Source organism: Mobula hypostoma, chromosome 18 (genome assembly GCF_963921235.1).
Source record: "Mobula hypostoma chromosome 18, sMobHyp1.1, whole genome shotgun sequence".
In the NCBI taxonomy this organism is placed as follows: Eukaryota; Metazoa; Chordata; class Chondrichthyes; order Myliobatiformes; family Myliobatidae; genus Mobula; species Mobula hypostoma.
Window position 1 is genome coordinate 63,009,933 of NC_086114.1, and position 21,860 is coordinate 63,031,792.

A 21,860-nucleotide genomic window follows, 5' to 3' on the forward strand; every position below is an offset into this window, starting at 1 on the left:
CACAAGTGAATGGGAATAATATTTGGGGTTCTTGGTCAGTATTTGCCAGTTGGGCTGAAGGGCCTTGTTCATTGCTATACGACTGTAAAGTGTGAACCAGATGTGACCTGACCTGCCAAGTATTTCCAGCATTTTCTGTTTCTCATTTCAATCAATCCCATTTCTGCTGATCTCAGCTCTTTCCCTGTTCCCAGCCTCCTGTCAAGAATTGCGATAATCCTTAAACTTGCTGTAAAAGGCAGGAATTCCTTCGGGAGCCTGCTCCCTCCCTAACTCTCCCTGAAACCTGCCAATTTGGGCTACCCTACCCCATAGGTTGGTGTCGCTGACACTAGCTCAGAACACTGTGAAATATCTTATTGCATTAAACGGAGATTGTAAATTGATTGAGGAGCAAGTGCGCAGACTACTACGCTGACTCTGGCCAGAGGGTAGACCCTGTCATTTCACTCTGATATCCTGTGTACAGGAAGGGCGATGAGGTTGAGAGCTTCAAGTTCCTAGGAGTGAACATCACAGATGGCTTGTCCTGGTCCAACCAAGTGTAGGCACAGTCAAGAAGGCTCACTAAAGCCTCTATTTCCTCAGGAGGCTGACGAAATTTGGCACGTCTCCGCTGATCCTTGCCACTTTTTATCAATGCATCGTACATCTTATTGGAATACATAATGGTTTGGTAGGACGACCGCAGGAAGTGGTGAACACAGCTCAGGAGCATATTACGGAAATGAGGCCCACCTCCACGGACTTGGTCGATGATTCTCACTCTCTCAATAAAGCAGCCAACATAATTAAAGACCCCACCTATCTCTTCAAAGTTCAAATACATTTATTATCAAAGTATGTATACATAATGCAACCTTGACACTCGTCTTCCATAAGAAAAAGGAAGCCATTGAACACCCAATGTGCAGAGAGATTTTTAAATAAAACAGATCATGCAAACCAGTAACATCCTGAACTGAAGCAAATAGCGTTCTGAACTGAAGTCTGCAGACAGAGACTGCAGAACCAAGTAAACGCCATTTGGCAGCGATCCGAACCGGCCCATTCCTCACCGCGGGTCCCGACACCCTGACCTTTTCAATCTGACCAGGCGCCTAAATCGACATCCAAACCAGGTTCAATCACCTCAAAACGCTGTGGGGCCTGGACTCTACTGCCTCGATTTGGCCTGTACCTGGCCTTTCCGATTCGGCCTTGCACTTAAATCCCCGTCCGCACATCGTGTTCAGTCACCCTGATCCGCCCTGCTGCCTGGACCTTCTCACCTCGGTTCAGCTGTAGCCAACCTTTCCGATTTGGCTTGGGGCTTAAGTCTCTGTCCAAACATCGGTACGTCAGTACGCTGTGATGTCCAGACACCACTGCCTTGATTCGGCCTGTAACAGCGCTTAAATCGATCGATCCTCTCAGTGAGGGGCCTGCTGCCTTTCCTCTGTTCTGCCACATCAAATTGCCTTCACATCCAAGGCAAAGTTACAGACCATTACTTGCAATCATCGTTTGCCAGAAAAAGAGTGATTTGCGAAGTATTTAGTTGTTTTGCGTTTTGTTAGCCACCAGCCAGGCGTTGCTGAGGTTCACCAGTGCCAGCTTAAACTGGTATTCTCTCCTCCCTTCGAAAGCACAGCTTCCGCCCCACTATTGTAAGGCTATTGAACAGTTCCCTATACAACAAGGCTGAGTCATCCTCACGATGAGCTATGCTCTTGCACCCTATTGTCTTCACATTCTCTGTGGCTGTTACTCTGCATTCTGTTATTGTTTAACCTTGCTCTATCTCAATGATCTGATCTGTATGGACAGTCTGCAAGACAAGTTTTTCACTGGATCTTGCTACATGTGACAGTAATAAGCCAATTCCAAATTCTAATGCCATTAAGCTGGAAGGACTTCAGAGGGGATTTACAAGGAGGTTGTCAGGACTGGGTCTGAGTCATGGAGAGAGGTTGAGGAGGTTGGGACTCTTTTCATTGGCGTGTGGATGAATGAAAGGTGCTAACAGTGGCACAGTGGTCAGCATAACAATGCTTCAGTCCCAGCGACCCCGGTTCAGTTCCCCTCACTGCCCGCAAGGCGTCTGTGTGTTCTCTTCATGACTGCGTGGGTTTCCTCCGGGTGCTCCGGTTTCCTCCCACAGTCCAAATGTGTACGGGTTAGTTGTTTAATTGGTCACATGGGTGTAATTGGTTGGCGCAGGCTCGCTGGGCCAGAAGGGCCTGTTACTTTGCTGTATCTGTAACAAAATAAGTACATTTTTAAAAATGAGGGTTGATCTTTCAGAGATGTGGAAAATCATGAGGGGCATAGATAGCGTTCATTGTGTAGAAGATACGAAGCGTACTCCCACCGCTGTCAGTAAGGTATTTGTATTTTCCCCCCGGGATCCCTGATTTCCTCCCACAGTCTAAAGATGTACCGGTTGGTAGGTTAATTGGTCTTTGCAGATTGTCCTGTGATTAGGCCAGGGTTAAATTGGGGGATTGTTGGGTGGCACAACTCGAAAGGCCCATTCCATGCTGTCAACCTACTAGTCTTGAGGACAAGGCTTATGCATGTAGCACGGTAGCTTAGCGGTTAACATGCTTTACAGTGTCAGTTCTGAGATCGGGGTTTGATTCCCGTCGTTGTCTGTAAGTAGTTTGTACTAAATTGGGAAAAGACCTGTGGTAATTGGTAGTTTGTAGTCATGGTAACAACTCCTTGGGCTTGGTTCAACATCCTCTGTGCTTCCAATCTAACTAGCCGTTTCAGTATACTCTATATCAGAGTATATAAACAGCATTCATAAGGAAAACATAAATTATACACAATTTTTACAAAAAAAGAATGCAGTTAGAGCAAATCAGAACTTTAGTGCAAAGTGGTCAAGATGATGAGAGTGTAGCTGATCTGTGTGATTAGGGTTTTACTAGGGTTACTGAATGGTTGAAGGGAGGAGGCTGTCCTTGAACCTGATATGTGGAGCTTCAGGCTTTTGTCCCTCCTGCCTGGTGGTAACTGTGAGAAGATGATATGGCCCAGACAGTAGGCATCTTGTGGCCTTCTTGGGCAGTGGCTCCTACAGATACTGCCGATGGTGGGAAGGGATGTGCAGTGATACGTTGTATAGAACAGTACACTACAGAATGTTACTGAACGAAGTAAGTTAGTAATTAAGAGGCTAACTAAACTAACCCCTCGAAGAGCATCTCTCTTTGAGTTATGTTTACCCTTAAGAGGTTTAGATATTCTCTTTAGGAGTTCTCTGAGATCCTTTCTCACTGCTCCCCTTCTGTGATCTCTGCTGCTCTCCAACTCTTTCACCAATGTCCAGAACTGAATACAGTACTCCAGATACAGCCCAGCCAGAGCTTTCTAGAGCTGCAATATAACGTCCCATCTCTTGAACCCATTGTCTGAATTAATAAGGGAAAGCATGACGTTACCTTCTTTACCCCCCTGTCAATTCCTGCGCAGCACTTTCAGGGACCCATGGATTTGAAACACGAGCTAGGACTTTTCTATTTGGAGCAAAGGAGGATGAGAGGTGTCTTGATAGATGATAATAGACTTAGATTGAGTGGACAACCAGAAACTATTTTTCCATGGAGGGAAATGGCTAATACAAGGGGGCTTAACTTGAGGGTAATTGGAGGAAAGTATAGAGAGATGTCAGAGGTGATTTTTTTTTACACAGCGGTGTGGGGTGTGGGGAGTGTGTTTTCATGGTGGTAGAGGCAGATACATTAGGGGCATTTAAGAAACTCTCAGGTAGGCTTATAGATGATAGAACAATGGAGGACTGTATGGGAGGGAAGGATTATAAGGTTGCAGAACTTTGTGGGCCAAAAGGCGCATATTGTTCTACTGTTCTATCACTCAGTACATCAATTGGTGATCTGTCGCTTGGTGCTGCCATTGATGTGTGCTGTTCCCTTCTATACTCTTTCTGTAGACGCAGGATGTCCCTGAATGATTCACAGGTGGTGAGGTCCTTTGAACTGCAGTCAGGTTGTAATGTAGGAAGTACGACAGAAAATGTCAGCTCAGCAAGACCCCATAAACAACAGCGTTCACATCAAATTGTCTTTTAACTTAAAGCAGCCTAAGACACGTCATTAACAGAATTTGACAGTGGATGGGCAGTCTGTTGGTCGAGAATGGATATTGGCTATTGCAACAGGGAGAAGCTCATTGGTGAAGACATCTTCTATGACACACACACACACACACACACACACACACACACACACACACACACAGATAAAATGTCCATAAGATCATAAGACATTAGAGCATTTGGCCATCAAATCTGCTCTGCCATTCCGCTGAGGCTGATGTATTATCACTCTCAACCCCATTCTCCTACCTTCTCCTTGTAACCTTTGATGCATTCACTATCAAAGGGCCTATCAACCGCCAATGACCTCAGCCATCTGTTGACAATGAATTCAACAGAGTCACCACCCTCTGGCTAAAGAATCTTCTCCTCTTCTCTATTCTAAAGGGACATCCTTCTATTCTGACACTGTGCCCTCTGGTCTTAGACTCCCCGTGCTATAGGAAACATCCTCTCTACATATGCTCTATCTAAAGCACTTCAGGAGAAGGTGTACTAAACAAAGAACTGGCAGCAAGTGTTATTGCATGCTCAAGTTTCAGATGGAGTATCAGGTCCACCTAAGTTTTGGAGGGCTATGCTCTGAGTGCAGGTTGATGGGATTAGGTAAAAGGCTAGGCTGGCACATACTAGATGGGCTGAAGGGCCTATTTCTGTGCTGAGGTGCTGTATGACTAAGGGTATGACTAGTCAAAGGGGGAGGCATTCAGGATTGTCTCCAGTGGGGGGTGGGTAAGAGTCCCAGGGAGGGAGCGAGGGAGCCTATCCGCTATCAAGGACATATATACAGAAAAAGGCCAGTAACTTTGTGAAGGATCCCATCCGCCCTGCTTATGAGCTGTTTGTCCCACACCCATCAGGAAGGGGGCTACACATCTTCCACGCCAGGACTGCCAGACTCAAAAACAGTCAGTTCCCCCAAGCAGTAAGGCTGATTAACACCTCCACCTACGAACCCACCACCACTACTTCATAAATTTCTGTCGGTCACCTTATATGCAGACACTCCTGTGGTTAGCATCACTTTATGTACACACAATCAATCTATATAGGCTAATCTTATACATTTATATTTATTGTCTTTTTTTTATTTTGTTCTTTATGCTTATTGTGTATTTTTTTATGCTGTGTCGGATCCAGAGTAACAATCATTTTTTCCTCCCTTACACTCACGTCCTGAAGAACGACATTAAACAGTCTTGCAGAAGTTCGGTCCGGGGCAGCTGAAGGCCCAGCTGTCGGTCCCGAGATTAGTTTCAGGGGCGATACACTGGCACAGCTAGTAGAGCCGCTGCCTGCCACCTTCGGCATCCCCGGTTCAGTCCCCACCTCTGGTGCTATTTGCACGGAGATTTCACGTTCTCCGTGACTGCTCATTTTCCCCATGGGCCCCAGTTTCTTCCTACATTCTCAAGATGTATGGGTTAGTAGTCAGTAAGTTGTGGGCATGCTACGTTGGCGTTGGAGTCATAGCAACACTTGCACATCCTCAGACTGTGTTGGTCGTTGACACAAATGACCCATTTCATTGTTGTTTTGATATACTGCACGTGTCAAACAAATGCAGTCTTTGTTTCTGCAACTTGATCTGGTGCTGGTGAAGTGTTGCACTGTGAAATACATGAAGAGATTCTGGAGATGCTGGAAATCCAGAGCAACACGCACAAAATGCTGGGGGAGCTCAGCAGGTCAGGCAGCATCTATGGAAGTTAGTAAGCAGTCGACGTTTCAGGCTGAGAGCTTTGGTGAGGAACGGGGCAGAAGCCAGAATTAAGTACGTGGAGGGAGGGCAGCTGTACCAGCTGGCCAGTGACAGATAAGGGGCAAGGTGGTGAGTCGGGGAGACGGGATGAAGTAAGAGCTGGGTGGTGATGGGTAAGGGGGAAGGTGCTGAGTCGAGACGGGAAGAAGGAGGAAGCTGGGTGGTGATGGGTGGAAGAGGTGAATGACTGAAGAAGTTGTTCCTGGGTGTCATTGTCTCTGAGAATCTATCCTGGGCCCAACGTATTGATACAGCTATAAAGAACGATTGACAGCGGCTATTACCCGTTAGGAGTTTGAGCAGATTTGGTACGTCTCAGAAATTTCTACAGATGTACTGTGGAAAGTATTTTAACTGGCTGTGTCACCATCTGGTTTGGTGGCGGGGGGTGCCTCTGCATGGGATTGAAATAAGCTGCAGAAAATTGTAAACTCCGCCAGCTCCATCGTGGGCACCCGCCTCCCCAGCATCCAGCGCATCTTCAAGGAGCAAAACTCAAAAAGGCAGCATACATTATTAAGGACCCCCATCACCCAGAGCTTACCCTCCTCTCATTGCTACCATCGGGGGGCGGGGGGGGGAGGTACAGAAGCCTGAAGGCACACACTCAACGATTTAGGAGCCGCTTCTTCCCTCTGCCAGCAAATTTCTGAATTGACGTTGAACCCATGAACACTACCTCACTAGTTTTTCTTTACACTTTTTGCACTACTTAATTTATCCTTTTACATATATATGTATACTTTGTGTAATTTACAGTTTATTATTATGTATTGCATGTACTGCTACCACATAACGACAGGTTTCACAATGTATGCCAGTGATATTAAACCTGATTCTGAAGAAAGAATCTGATAGGAGAGGAGAGTGGATCATGGGAGAAAGAGAAGGAGGAAAACCAGACGGAGATGGTGGACAGGTGAGGAGAAAAGTGTTAAGAATGTGGGGAATGGAAAAAGAGAAAAGAGGAAGGGGTAGAAGTGAGAGAAATCAACACCTCTGATTGGTAGTTTGTTAGATGTGCCTGGAGGCTGTGGAAGTGAGCAAGGTCCTCAATGAATACTTCTCTTCGGTATTCACCAATAAGAGGGAATTTGATGATGGTGAGGACAATATGAGTGAGGTTGATGTTCTGGAACATGTTGATATTAACGGTGAGGAGGTGTTGGGGTTGTTAAAATACATTAGGACAGATAAGTCCCTGGGGCCTGATGGAATATTCCCCAGGCTGCTCCACTAGGCGAAAGAAGAGTTTGCTGAGCCTCTGGCTAGGATCTTTATGTCCTCGTTGTCCACGGGAATGGTACCGGAGGATTGGAGGGAGGCGAATGTTGTCCCCTTGTTCAAAAAAGGTAGTAGGGATAGTCCGGGTAATTATAGACCGGTGAGCCTTGCGTCTGTGGTGGGAAAGTTGTTGGAAAAGATTCTTAGAGATAGGATCTATAGGCATTTAGAGAATCATGGTCTGATCAGGGACAGTCAGCATGGCTTTGTGAAGGGCAGATCGTGTCTAACAAGCCTGATAGAGTTCTTTGAGGAGGTGACCAGGCATATAGATGAGGGTAGTGCAGTGGATGTGATCTATATGGATTTTAGTAAGGCATTTGGCAAGGTTCCACACGGTAGGCTTATTCAGAAAGTCAGAAGGCATGGGATCCAGGGAAGTTTGGCCAGGTGGATTCAGAATTGGCTTGCCTGCAGAAGGCAGAGGGTGGTGGTGGAGGGAGTACATTCAGATTGGAGGATTGTGACTAGTGGTGTCCCACAAGGATCTGTTCTGGGACCTCTACTTTTCATGGTTTTTATTAACGACCTGGATGTGGGGGTAGAAGGGTGGGTTGGCAAGTTTGCAGACGCCACAAAGGTTGGTGGTGTTGTAGGTAGTGTAGAGGATTGTCAAAGATTGCAGAGAGACATTGATAGGATGCAAGAGTGGGCTGAGAAGTGGCAGATGGAGTTCAACCCGGAGAAGTGTGAGGTGGTACACTTTGGAAGGACAAACTCCAAGGCAAAGTACAAAGTAAATGGCAGGATACTTGGTAGTGTGGAGGAGCAGAGGGATCTGGGGGTACATGTCCACAGATCCCTGAAAGTTGCCTCACAAGTGGATAGGGTAGTGAAGAAAGCTTATGGGGTGTTAGCTTTCATAAGTCGAGGGATGGAGTTTAAGAGTCGCGATGTAATGATGCAGCTCTATAAAACTCTGGTTAGGCCACATTTGGAGTACTGTGTGAAGTTCTGGTCACCTCACTATAGGAAGGATGTGGAAGCATTGGAAAGGGTACAGAGGAGATTTACCAGGATGCTGCCTGGTTTAGAAAGTATGCATTATGATCAGAGATTAAGGGAGCTAGGGCTTTACTCTTTGGAGAGAAGGAGGATGAAAGGAGACATGATAGAGGTGTACAAGATAATAAGAGGAATAGATAGAGTGGATAGCCAGCGCCTCTTCCCCAGGGCACCACTGCTCAATACAAGAGGACATGGCTTTAAGGTAAGGGGTGGGAAGTTCAAGGGGGATATTAGAGGAAGGTTTTTTACTCAGAGAGTGGTTGGTGCCTGGAATTCACTGCCTGAGTCGGTGGTGGAGGCAGATACACTAGTGAAGTTTAAGAGACTACTAGGCAGGTATATGGAGGAATTTAAGGTGGGGGCTTATATGGGAGGCAGGGTTTGAGGGTCGGCACAACATTGTGGGCCGAAGGGCCTATACTGTGCTGTACTATTCTATGTTTTATGTTCTGTGTTCTATGTTATCCCTTGTAAATTGTTCCTGGTGTGCAGGTGAAGAGGAAGGTGCAACCATCCTCTGCGTAAAGAACTTACCTCTGACATCCAATCAGTTTCAGACAGGGCAGCACCTTTGACTTTCTGTTCTTGAAACCAATGCCAGGATATTGGTTGCAATCACAGCGTCACATCTGTGCAGGTGACATTGTCTCAGTGGCTGACTGAACATCAGTTCGACACTTCAGGAATGCTCAATCTATTTTTAAGTACGTCTAATCTTATCCTGCTCAAGTACAAACTTGAAGCACTTGCTCATCAAGTAAATCCGCAGGCTGCCATCTGCTGCTGTGTCAACATAGATTCAGAGGCTGACTGCTAAATGCCGCAGTTCCACAGCTTGAGAGGACCTGTGCACTGACCCAGTGACTGACATAGTTCCTCTACTCACCCCAGGAAAGAAACTCACTCAGTGTCCTCTCTCTCGTTCCCCTTTGCTCCCCCCCCTCGTTCTCCCCCCCTCGTTCCCCCCTCGTTCTCCTCCCCTCTCTCCCTCATTCCTCTCCCATCTCCCTCATTCCCCTACACCCACTCTCTCTCATTCCCCTACCCCCCACTCTCCCTCATTCCTCCCCCCATTGTTCCTCTCCCTCATTTCCCTCCCCTTCCTCTTAACCTCTTCCCCTCTTCCACTTTCTCTCATTCCTCCTCCCCCTTTCCCTCCCCCTTTCCCCTCCCCTCCTTTCTCTTCCGCTGCCTCTCATTCCTCCTCCTTCATCGTTCCTTTCCCTCGCTCCCTCTTCCCCTCCCCCCTCCCCCTCATCCCACTCTCCTTGTATCTGAAAACTAAGTCATGCAAGATGAGAGCAAATCAGTGAGGTAGTGTTCATGGGTTCATGGTGGGTTGACAAATCTGATGGTAGAGGGGAAGAAGCTGTTCCTAAAATGTTCAGTGTGTGCCTTCAGGCTCCCGTACCCCTCTGAAGATGGTAATGAGAAGGGGGCCTGTTCTGGATGGTGAGGGTCTTTAATGATAGATGACACTGTCTTGAGACACTGCCTTTTGAAGACGTCTTCAATCGTAGGGAGTCTCATGCTCACGATGGATTTGGCTGAGGTTCTGATCCTGTGCTGTAGCCTGTCCATCTCAGGGGGTGATGTAACCAGTTAGAATGCTCTCCATGGTACTTCTGTAGAAATTTACTGGAGTCTTCGGTGATGTACCAAGTCTGCTCTCAGGATCTTCCATCAAGAGCAACCCGTTCTGCTGAGCTATGTGATTTTTCTTTTCTTATTCGGGCATAAAATACGAGGCTGAGACCACCTCCAACAGAGCCCTACCTCTGCGGATCATAAATATTTCTGTTAGCTGGGGGCTGCTGTTTGGGAACCTGGTATCAGAGTGATGTCCTCCACCTCAGCATCCTTTCACCTTCCAGTTCCTGTGATGGGGAAACCTGGATGGGGTAAAGGATTCGATCAGTGATCTGATAGAATGGGCATGGGGAGGATGTTTATAATACCAGAAGAGTCTGAGACTGGAGGGCACAGCCTCAGATACAAGGACACCCGGTTAAAACAGAGACGAGGAGGAATTTCTTTAGCCAGAGGGTGGTGAATCTGTGGAATTTATTGCCCCAAATGGCTGTGGAGGCCAAGTCATTGGGTACATTTAAAGCTGAGCTTGATAGGTCCTTGTTTAGAAAGGGCATCAAGGTTTTGGGGAGAAGGCAGGAGAACGGGTTGAGAGGGATAATAAATCAGCCGCGATGGAATGGCGAGCAGACTCGATGAGCCGAATGGCCTAATTCTGCTCCTCTGTGCTGTGGTCTCTGATCTTCTCAAAGGTCCGCGAAGTCTGTCAGCACCTGAAAGAGAAAACGATTACCATTCTCCCGGAGGGATCGTGTTGCAGAATTTTGCTGTGTGCAAGTTGGATTGTGGCATGGGTTGGGTACAAAGTAAAGCTCTCTCAATTAAACAAAACTGGGATTAACGTAGGATTGATGGAAATGGGTGGTTGATGGTCGGCACAGACTGCTGGGCAGAAGGGCCGGACTCTGTGCTGTTTCTCTCTTCTGCATGACACCTGACTCCCTGCAGACGGCTGCGAGGAACTATTCCCAACCCGTTCTGCCGAGATTACTGGGGCGCTGTGTGTTCATAAACAACTGCCGCAAAATGAAGAGTTGAGGGGAGTGTGATTATATTGCTTGTGAGAGTTGGAAACTGGGTCCCGGTCCTTGTGTGGAGCACTGAATATTGGAATCTGGAGGAAGCCAAAAGATTGAAGATAAAGATTAGCTTTATTTGTCATGTGTACATCAAAACAGTGAAATACGTTGTTTGTGTCAACGGCTAGCACAGTCCGAGGGTTGTGCTGGGGGCAGCCCACACATGTCACCATGATAGCATGCCCATACGTCTGCAGACTGTGGGAGGAAACCTGAGCACGTGTAGGAAAGCCACAGTGTCACGGGGAGAACGTCCCAACTCCTTACGGACGGTGGCAGGACCTGAACCTGAGTCGCTGGTGCTGTAACAGCTTCCTGCTAACCACTATGCTACCATGTCACCCACATTGCTGTTGGCTGCCAAATGTTTCTCACACTCTCTAATATTTAGTTCTCTTTCCCCCCACCCTGATGAAGTTTGTTCAGTGACTGCCCTGTGGATAGGTTCCTGTAGTCTGTTGCATCGGGTATTTATAACCAGAGGGTGTTGTTTAACTCAGCGTCTCCTCCTGATACTACAAGTGTTTAAAGTTCAAAATAAATTTATTAACAAAGTACATACAGTGTATGTCACCATATACAACCCTGAGATTCATTTTCTTGTGGGCATTCACAGTAAATACAAACAAACACCAAAAACTACATACAACAAAGACGGACAAACTGCAAAAGACAACAAAATATGCAAATACATACATATATAAATAAGCAATAAATATTGAGAACTTGAGATTTAGAGTCCTTGAAAGTGAGTCCATAGGTTGTAGGAACACTTCAGTGATAGGGTGAGTGAACTTATCCCCTCTGGTTCAAGAGCCTGATGGTTGAGGGGTAATAACTGTTCCTGATCCTGATGGTGTGGGTCCTGAGGCTCCTGTACCACCTTCCTGATGGCAGTGGTGAGCGGGAGCATGGCCTGGATGTTGGGGTCCTTGATGATGAGTGAGTAGATAGTGGCTCTTGTTTGAAGGGGACAATAGTGGGCAGTGTTATGGACGAGATGGGGTGGGACTTGGTGGGGTTGATGGGGTGTTGTGTTTTTCGAGAACTCCATAGAACTCCTGCACTGTGGTTGGTGGAAAGCCTTTAAATATCAGGAGCTGAGTCACCCTCCAGCTTTAATGGCTGCTGCACTATTTGATTTGCAGATTGGACCACTACAGAACATCTGGAGTGGTACAGCACTGAAGGTCGTTCAGCCTATCTTACTTGTACTGGCTCTTTGGAAGGACCCTCTCCTTATGCTGCATGTCCTGCTCTTTCCCCAGTTTGCCTTCCCCTTTTGGAGTAAAACTCAGTCTCCGGGTGGAAGGTAGCACAGTCAGCTACCGTTCAGGAAGAATGGGACACCTTGGTGGTAGCAAGCAGTGGGAGGGGGAGACAATGCGGGAGAGGGGGCCGGAGGGGAAGTTGGGAGAGTGGAGGGACCTCTGGCTTAGTACCCTGTGCAATAGTTCATCAATAAATGGAGGAATGGAGACAGGCTAGCCCCTAATGACATCAACAGATCTGGGGTTGAAGGGGTGAACAGCTTTAAGTTCCTGGGCATAAACATCACTGAGGATCTCACGTGGTCTGTACACACCGGCTATGTGGTGTCAAAGGCACAACAGCACCTCTTTCACCTCAGACAGTTGAAGAAGTTTGGGATGGGGCCCCAAATCCTAAGAACTTTCTATAGGGGCATAATTGAGAGCATCCTGACTGGCTGCATCACTGCCTGGTATGGGAACTGCACTTTCCTCAATTGCAGTCCTCTGCAGAGTGGTGCAGACAGCCCAGCGCTTCTGTAGGTGTGAAATTCCCACTATTCAGGACACTTACAAAGGCAGGTGTGTAAAAAGGGCCCGAAGGAATATTGGGGACCTGAGTCATCTCAATCACAATCTATTCCAGTTGCTACCATCCAGGAAACAGTACCGCAGCATAAAAGCCAGGACCAGCAGGCTCCGGGACAGCTTCTTCCACCAGGCCATCAGACTGATTAATTCATGCTGACGCAACTGTATTTCTATATTATATTGACTGTCCTGTTGTACATTATTTATTATAAATTACTATAAATTGCACATTGCACTTTTAGATAGAGATGTAACGTAAAGATTTTTACTCCATGCTTATGAAGGATGTAAGTAATAAAGTCAATTCAATTCAAACAAAGTCTGGCAATGGTACCAATCATGATGGCGTCAGCTGTTTAACCATTTGTTTTGGCTAGTAAATAACAGCCGTCACCATTGCAAAGACTGGAATTATTCTACTGATCATTTTAACTAGTAGTAAGCAGACTGTAATCAGTTGACTGGGAGCCATTTGCTAACTAATGGGTACCAGAGGAAGATGCCCCTTTTCTACCCATGGAAGTAGATGAAAGATTAGATTTATTCGTCAGATCAACATTGAAACGTACAGTGAAATGTGTTGTTCACACGGACAACCAATGTCAGACACCCAGGTTCAATTCCCACCACTGTCTGTAAGGAGTTTGCATGCTCTCCCCGTGACCATGTGGGTTTCCTCCAGGTGCTCTGGTTTCCTCCCACAGTCCAAAGACGTACAGATTCACGTTAGTAAATTGCGTCCACGCTGTGTTGGCATCTGAAGCACGGTGACTTTTGCCGGCTGTCCGCAGCACATCTTGGACTGTGTTGGTTGTTGATGCGAACAACGCATTTCACTGTATATTTCGATGTTGATCTGATGAATAAAACCAATCTCTTTGGGAGGGGGAACCCACAGGAAATGCTGGAGAAACTCAGTGGGTCAGGCAGCATCTGTGGAGGGAGATGGGCAGTTGATGTTTATTGGGATTGGAAGGAGGGAAGGGAATAACTGGAATGGAGAAGTGGAGGAAAGGAATAGAACAAGAAGAGCAGGTGTTGGGCAGATCCGGGTCCCTTTGCAACTTCCTGATGAAGTTATCACACGTTTAAGGAGTTGAATCATTTGCGACTGCTTCTGAGAGATAAAAAGCAAAACCATCACTCCTCACAGAGTAGCAGAGCCGGGACTACAGGAGCAATTTGCTGGATATCCGCTCAGGGTGCAATTTCACTTGCATCCTGAGCGGATATGCAAGTCACCACAGAAATACACGGTTCCATCCCAAAATTACACACATTCATCTGCCCACTGGATACCCTGAGAATTCCTCACTGCAACCCCTGAGCCTGAGGCTGCAGTGGCCCATTCAGCGTGTTACAATCATCTCCAAGACAGCTCACCCATCTCATCAGATGCTTCCAAAAGTGCTTGAGCCTCAGCATTGGTGGAAGCTTTAGACCATAAGACACAGGGGCAGATTTAGGGCATTTGTCCCATTTAGTCTCCTGGCTTCTCCATGTAACCTCTCACAACCTTACAAATCAAGAATCTATCAAGCTGCACTTTAAATATACCCAGTGACTTGGCCTCCACAGCTGCCTATGTTAATGAATTCCTCAGATTCAACACCCTCTGGCTAAAGAAATTCCTCTTCATCTCTGTTCCAAAGGGACATCGTTTTATTGGGAGGCTGTGCCCTCTGGTCCAAGACTCTCCCACTATAGGGACGGAGGCCTGCATTGTGCATGGGAGCAGAACCTGTGTCAGGCCAGGTTCTGATTCCAAATCAATTAGCTAATTTGTAAATTGCAGACAGTCTCACTGTTTGGATCTGCCTTACCGCTGACACATATAGCGTTCTGTGGCCTTGGATCAGTCGGTAACAAAGATGTCTGAATCAGAAGGTTTGTGCCACAGCAGTGGGGCTTTAAAGTGCGGAGGGAACAGCGTACTGCAGGAGGGATGGCGTGTAGGGAGTGCCGCGTCACAAGGGGGGAAATGTAGAGGGAATGGTAAATGATTGGAAGTGAAAGGTTTGTGGCACAATAGCATTGTGGTCAGCGTGACGCTTTACAGCGCCAACGAGTGGGGCTCAGTTCCTGCCAGTATCGGTGAGAAGTTTGTATGTTCTCCCCATGACCACGTGGGTTTCCTCCGTGTGCTCTGCTTTCCTCCCTCGTTCCAAACATGGACAGGTTAAGTTGTGGGCATGCTCTGTTGGCAGAAACAAGGCAATACTTGCGGGCTGTCCCCAGCACATCCTCGGACTGTGTTTGTCCTGGACGCAAAAATGCATTTCACTGTACAATGTTTCGATGTACATGTGACATATAAAGCTAATCTAATCTTTAATCTGAGGCTCTTATCTCCCTTTGCAGGACACAGTTTGGAGGGGACTCCTGACAAAATTGTCACCAAAAGTAATCCCTCAATCTCACTAAAGCAGTTATTTGTGTTACTTTACCTTATCGTAGTGGGTTTGTGGGTTCCTGCAATGGGTAGGTTACCTCCCAAGTTTCCATCAACATTCCCAATGCTTTAAAACTGCTTCTAGTTGTGGAACATCTCACTCTGGTGACAGGAGACCCTCTGTCCTCTCAGCTGGAGGAACTCAGCAAGTCAGGCAGGAGAGTAAACAGTCAATGTTTCAGGGCGAGACTCCACACTCTAAACACTTTAAACCACTTTCAATAACACTGTTTTATGTACAGCACTGTACTACTGCCTCAAAACAACAAATTTCGCAACGTGTGTTCCTGATATTAAACCTGCTTCTGATTTTGATTCACTTTTTATAATGCTGTTTACATTGTAAATATATGCTTGCATGGGTCCCAGTTATGCCTGCCTCTTTGTCAGCTACATGGAGCTGTCCGTGTTCCAAGCCTACACCCGTATCGCCCCCCCCAACTCTTCCTATGCTACGTTGACAACTGTATTAGTGCTGCTTCCTGCACCATGCTGAGTTTGTCGGTTTAATCAACTTTGCCTTCACGTTGCACCCCCCCCCATCAAATTTACTTGGTCCATTTCCAACACTTTTCACCCCTTTCTTGATCTCTCTGTCTCTGCCTCTGTCTCTGGAGACAGTGTACTTACTGATATATAAACCCACAGATTCTCACAGCTACCTGGACTATACCCTCCTACTACCCTGTCACTGTAAATTTGCCATCCCCTTCCCTCAGTTCCTCTGTCTCTGACGCATCTGCTCTCAGGATGAGGCTTTTCATTCCAGAACTAATGAGATGTCCTCCTCCTTCAGAGAAAGTGGCTTCCCTTCCTCCATCATCAATGCTACCCTCACCTGTACCTATTCCATTTCGTGCACTTCTGCTCTCACCACATCCTCCGGCTGCCCCACCAGGGATAGGGTTCCTCCTGTCCTCACCTACCACCCCGCCAGCCTCCGCATCCAGTGCACAATTCTCCATAACTTCTGCCATCTCCAATGGGATCCCACCACCAAACACAACTTTCCCTACCCCCACTTTTCGCAGGGATCCCCCATGACTCCCTTGTCCACTTGTCCCTTCCTACTGATCTCCCTCCTGGTACCTACCCTTGCAAGCAGAACAAGTTCCACACCTTCCCCCCTACACCACCTCCCTCACTACCATCCAGGGCTCCAAACAGTTCTTCCAGGAGAGGCGACACTTCACCTGTGAGTCTGTTGGGGTCACTTACTGTTTCCAGTGCTCCCAGTATGGACTCCTGTATATTGGTGAGACCCGATGTAGATTGGGAGGCAGCTTTGCCAAGCACCTACACTATATATGACCCTAAACATACATGGTCTTTTTTTTTTCAGTCTTGATGAAGGGTCTCAGTTTGAAACGTTGGCTCGTTACTCTTTTCCTGGCCTGCTGAGTTCCTCCAGCATTTTGTGTGTGTTGCTTTGGTTTTCCAACATCTGCAGATTTTCTCTTGTTTATTTAAATGAAATACAGCACAACGTAGAATACTACTAATACCACATCAGCATTATAAAACCATGTATTAGTTCCTAATAGTTATTGTCAAAGGAATTCAAGTGCATCGTGTTCTTTTGGTTAATTGTAAATGAACAAAATCAGTGCAGCCACCTAGTGCTGATAATGGACTGCCTTCATATAATGCTGTAAAAGATTGCATCTTCCAAATCTTCATTTTCATTGTAACTTTCAAGATGATTGTTGGTAACTTAAATTTCTTCACAGTTTATAACTTGTTAAAGTAGTGAAATTGTTTCATATTCACTCCCGGCCATTTCTGGCATCTCTAAACCTGAATGCTTGAAACCGCAGTGAGCAAAATAGTTCGAAGTTGGCTTGCTACTTATTTCTTGCCAGTGGCAAGAATCTTATTTCGTCAGTGACAAAAATCACTGTTGAACACAACACACCGGCAACTGGCGCTATTTAAAATCTGATCACTCAAAGCATGGTGCACGTGACTGATGCTAGTTAAAAACTGTTTGACAACAGGCTTCTGTCCCAATTAGGTGGCATAGTGTCCCCAGTAGACAAAGGGGATCTCAGCTATTTTAGCTTTTGCTTTTTAAAAGTTGTCCAAAATAAACGGCTGTCCCAATTGACCCGGATCCATTGTACATGTAAATGTATATGGTGAATAAAGTTGAGCCCCGATCAGGTTTCGGGCTGAAATGTTAATTGTTTAATCCTCTCCATAGATGCTGCCCTGATGTGCTGAGTTTCTCCAGGATTTTATGTGGCTGAAGATTTTCAACATCTGCAGAATGTCTTTATGTTTAGGATTTCTCCTGGTGCAGCTTTACATCTGATTAGTCACCCTGTAGTGCTGCTGTTTAAATGTCGAGACTTCGGAGTGTGTAGATGGGGGTCGGGGAGGGGTTTGCTATGCAGTGTTGGGTACTGCTGGTTAAGAGTCTAGGTTTTTTGTCTGTGTGTTGTTACTGCTTTGAGCTGTGGGTATGGTGTGTTTTTCTTCCTGCAATTACCAGCATTTAGACCTGATCTACAATCAACTTGTGTCTGTTGTTTTTCAGGCCAGAAGACACTCCACCACAGGAGCGATGAGCTGGAGACCGTGGTCTTGGTGAACCCTACGGAAAGCACCGTCACCTCCGAGGTAACGGGTTCATGGGATCACGCAGCCAAGCCAGACTGGCCTTTCAGTCCATCGTCTCCGCCCTGCCCTCCGCCGTGCCCCAGCACTCTTCTTTGTCCCTGCAGTCATTAAACAAGCGGGAGTTATGAGTGGAGTTCTCATTGTGATCAGTGAGACCCATGTCCCATGAATTAATAACAGACATTATTCAGTCTCAGTAGTTGTTCTAGCACCATATTATGTGACAGAATGCAGCACATGAGACGAAACAGTACTTCCAAGCATTGCTTCTGCAGTCAGTGATAAGCTTAGTTTCTGAACAGTTCACTGTGGCTGCCTTGGGTGCACGATGGTCAGGCTTCTGGTTTTCCAGCCTCGTGGTCTGACTGGCCATGGGTGACCCCCATAGTGTAGCCTGACAGTGAAGATGTTGGGCTGATAGTCATTGAGTACTACACCAGAGAACCCAGCCCTTCGACCCATCTAGTCCATGCCAAACCATTATTCTGCCCAGTCCCATTGACCTGCACCTGGACCGTGACCCTACACACCCCTCCCATCCATGTACTTATCCAAACTTACCTTAAATGTTACAACTGAACCCACCTCCACCACTTCCACTTGAAGCTCGTTCCACATGCTCATCAAACCCTAAGTGAAGAAGTTGAAGAAGTTCACCCTTGGGTTCCATCCCAAAGGGCAACACCTTGAGCCTGTCTGCATTAAATTCCATCCGTCATTTCTCAGCACAGTTTCCCAGCTGGTCCAAGTCTTGCTGCAAGCTTTGATAGTCTCGCTTCTTGTCCACTACGCCCTCAATCTTGTTGTCATCCACACATTTGTTGATCCAGTTTGCCACATTATTATCTAGATTATTGATGTAGATGACCAACAACAACAGACTCAACACTGATCCCTGTGGCATGCCACTAGTCACAAGTCTCCAATCAGAGAACCAACCATCTACTACCACTCTCCGGTTTCTCCCGTCGAACCCAATTTACTACCTCATCCTGAGTGCCAAGTGACTGAAGCCTCTTGCCCAGCCTCCCATGTGGGACCTTGTCAAAGTGTCCTCACGAGTTGGAGAGTTACAGACAAGGGGACCAAAAGACAAGGTAGTCATTTAAAACTGAAGTGTGTAGAGATGTCTTCTCTACCCTGGTGGGTGGTACAATCTGAATCAATAGGAGTATTTAAAGTACAGGTGGATAGATAATTAATAGAGTGAGGAATAGAAGGGGGGCAGAGGAATAGAAGAGGAGTTGAGCGAAGCATAGATCAGATTCAAGATTGAAGTTTATTTATCATGAGTTCAAGGAAAGAAACAGTGAAATGTGTCATTTGTACCCACTCGGGGGTATGCCAGGAGCAGCCTGCATGTGTGGCTCTACGCCCTAGTGCCACTACAGCATGGCCACAACGTTCAGCAACACAAGTCCCTTTTGTTCCTCCCATCTGCCCGCCCACTCACATACACAGATACTGAGCCCGTGGGCTCTCACCCTCCCCTGTAAAACGTCCCCACGTTTCCCCATCATAGCAGCAAGGGTCACACTATTATGCCAGTGTCTGGAAGGAATTTGTATGTTCACAACAGTGAAACAAGCCCCAGTCCTCCTCCCCACCCACATACATACACAGTCCCTTATTCCTAGGACAGGCCCTTAGTGGGCAGGGTAGGCTTGTGGGGTGTAAGGGCCTATAGTCTCCTACCCACCACATGAGAAATAGCACTGTATCTGGCTCAAGGATCAAATGTTGGGAATATCACTGGGGAAGGGTGGGGACTGGAATCCAGCCGTGTAACTTTCCTGGTTCTCCCTCTAGGTTCACTCCCTCGTGACAGACTCTTCCCACCACAAGCTCTTGATCCTGAGTGGGCAAACCACTGAACAAGCAGGAGACCTGATTCTACAGACCGGAACATACACTTTTCAGAGATTCGTCGAGACCTTTGCAGATCCTGAGGTGAGAGCCTCCCTCCCCTTGTGAGCCATTAGAGGTTGTAATCGGTGGACTGCAGTGAAGGGGAGGGGAGGAACTGGCCATACCTGTGGTACTTCCCAGTCGCCATCCATGGAAAAGTCCCGGGACAGGATCGTGGAAGTGTTACTGGTTTAAGCACCCAGTCACCGCTGCGTACCCTAGCATTAGTTTAATGTTTGGTCTACAATGGTTCATTACAAGGCTTACAGGGAATGTAAAAAAAATACAGGAATAAGCCCTTCAGCCCATAGTATCTGCGTCAAGCACAATGCTAAATTAAACTATATCTGTGATCTATGTCCACCCATTCCCTGTGTATTCTTTTACCTTCACTTGGAGGCCACTGTTAGGTATATGAGTGGAACCCGGTGTGCTCTTCTTCCGTTGTAGATCAACCACTTGATGTGTTGTGCATTCAGAGTCGCTCTTCTGCACACCACTGTTGTAACCCGTGGTTATTTGAGCTACTGTCGCCTTCCAGTCAGCTTGAACCTTGAACCAATTTGGCCATTCTCCTCTGACCTCTCTCATTAACAAGGTGTTTTTGTCCACAGAACTGCCACTCACTGGAGTTTTTTTTTGTTTTTTGCACCATTCTCTGTAAACTCTAGAGAGTTGTGTGTGAAAATCCAAGAAGATCAGCAGTTTCTGAGATACTGAGACCACCCGTCTGGCACCAACAATCATTCACGGTCTAAATCATTTGGGTCCTATTTCTTCCCCTTTCAGATGTTTGATCTGAACCTCGTGACCATGTCTACATGCTTTTATGCATTGAGTTGCTGCCTCACGATTGGCAGGTTAGATATTTGCATTAATGAGCTGGTGTACCTAATAAAGTGGGTACTGAGCGTGGCTAAAGAGTAACGCATACAAAATGCTGAAGGAACTCAGCAGGTCAGGCAGCGTTTATGGAGAGGAGTAAACTACAACTGTTTATTTATTCCGGTAAATGCAGCCTGACCTGCTGAGTTCCTCTGGTATTTTTGCGTGTTGCTCTGGATTTCCAACATATGTAGACTCACTTGTGTTTATGATTTGCATTTAGTTGATCTTAGCGCCACTGATATTATCCTTGTTCATTTTGCTTCAACATTATAGAATAGAACAGTATAGCACAGGAACAGACCCCTTTGGCCTACAATGTTGTGTCAAACTAATCAAACGAGGAATTAAATACTTAACTAAACTAATCCCTTCTACCTACACAGCCTATAACCCTTCATCCTCTCACTTATCTGCCTCTGTTGTATTTTGCTTCAACTACCAACCCTGGCAGTGACTTTCAGCAGCCACCATTCTCTGTGTAAAAAGAAACTTGTCCCACACATAGAGTCATACAGTGTGGAATTAGGCTCTTCAGCCCAACTCCTCCATGCTACCCCCAGCTGTCTGCAATTAGCCGTAGCTCTCAAATCCTCTCCTATCCACGTAGTTACCCAGATGGCTTTCAAATGGTGGTAGAGTAGCATAGCCGTTAATGTAACATTTTACAGTGCTAGCAATCAACGGTCGGGGCTCAATTCCCACTGGTGTGTGTAAGGAGTTTGTACGTACTCCCTGTGACCACGTGCTCCGGTTTCCTCCAGGTGCTCTGGTTTCCTCCCACAGTCCAAAAATGTACAGATTCATGAATGGCCAGTGGAAGCATGGTAACACTAGCGAGCTGCCCCCAGCACATCCTTGGACTGTGTTGGCCATTGCCCCAAATGACATTTCACTGTATGTTTTGATGTACATGTGACAAATAAAGCTAATCTTTATCTGCCTCGGCCATTATTTCTGGCAGCTCATTCCAAATATGCACCACCCTTTGCGCGAAAATCTGCCCCGATGCCCCTTTTAAATCTCTCCCCCTGATCTTAAACCTCTTGTTAATAGCACGTCTTCCCTGAGAAAAAGACCATTCCCTCTCCCTGTCTGTGCCTGTCGTGATCTTGTATATGTCTATCCAGTCAATTCTCAGTCTCCTGCCTTCCATGAAATAAAGTTCTAGTCAGTGTCAGCATTAGGTTTCCTATCACTGTATAGATCATGAATTTTATTGATTTTTGGCAGCAGTGAAACCGAGAAAGAAAGCAAAAATATTGAAGTCATGTTCATGGTTCCTGGTTCATTGTCCATTCAGATGGCAGAGGGGAAGAAGCTG

General features: G+C 46.6%; 1 protein-coding gene across 4 annotated transcripts in view; it reads left to right on the forward strand.

The window, feature by feature from the left end:
* Positions 1-21,860, forward strand: part of LOC134358588 (microtubule-associated protein 1A-like) — a 181,281-nt gene that overhangs the window by 133,161 nt on the left and 26,260 nt on the right. For all 4 annotated transcript variants that reach the window (XM_063070990.1, XM_063070991.1, XM_063070992.1 and 1 more), the window contains 2 exons: positions 17,661-17,743; positions 19,553-19,693. The gene's annotated coding sequence lies outside the window, so the exon portion shown is untranslated. The remainder of the gene's footprint in view (positions 1-17,660; positions 17,744-19,552; positions 19,694-21,860) is intronic.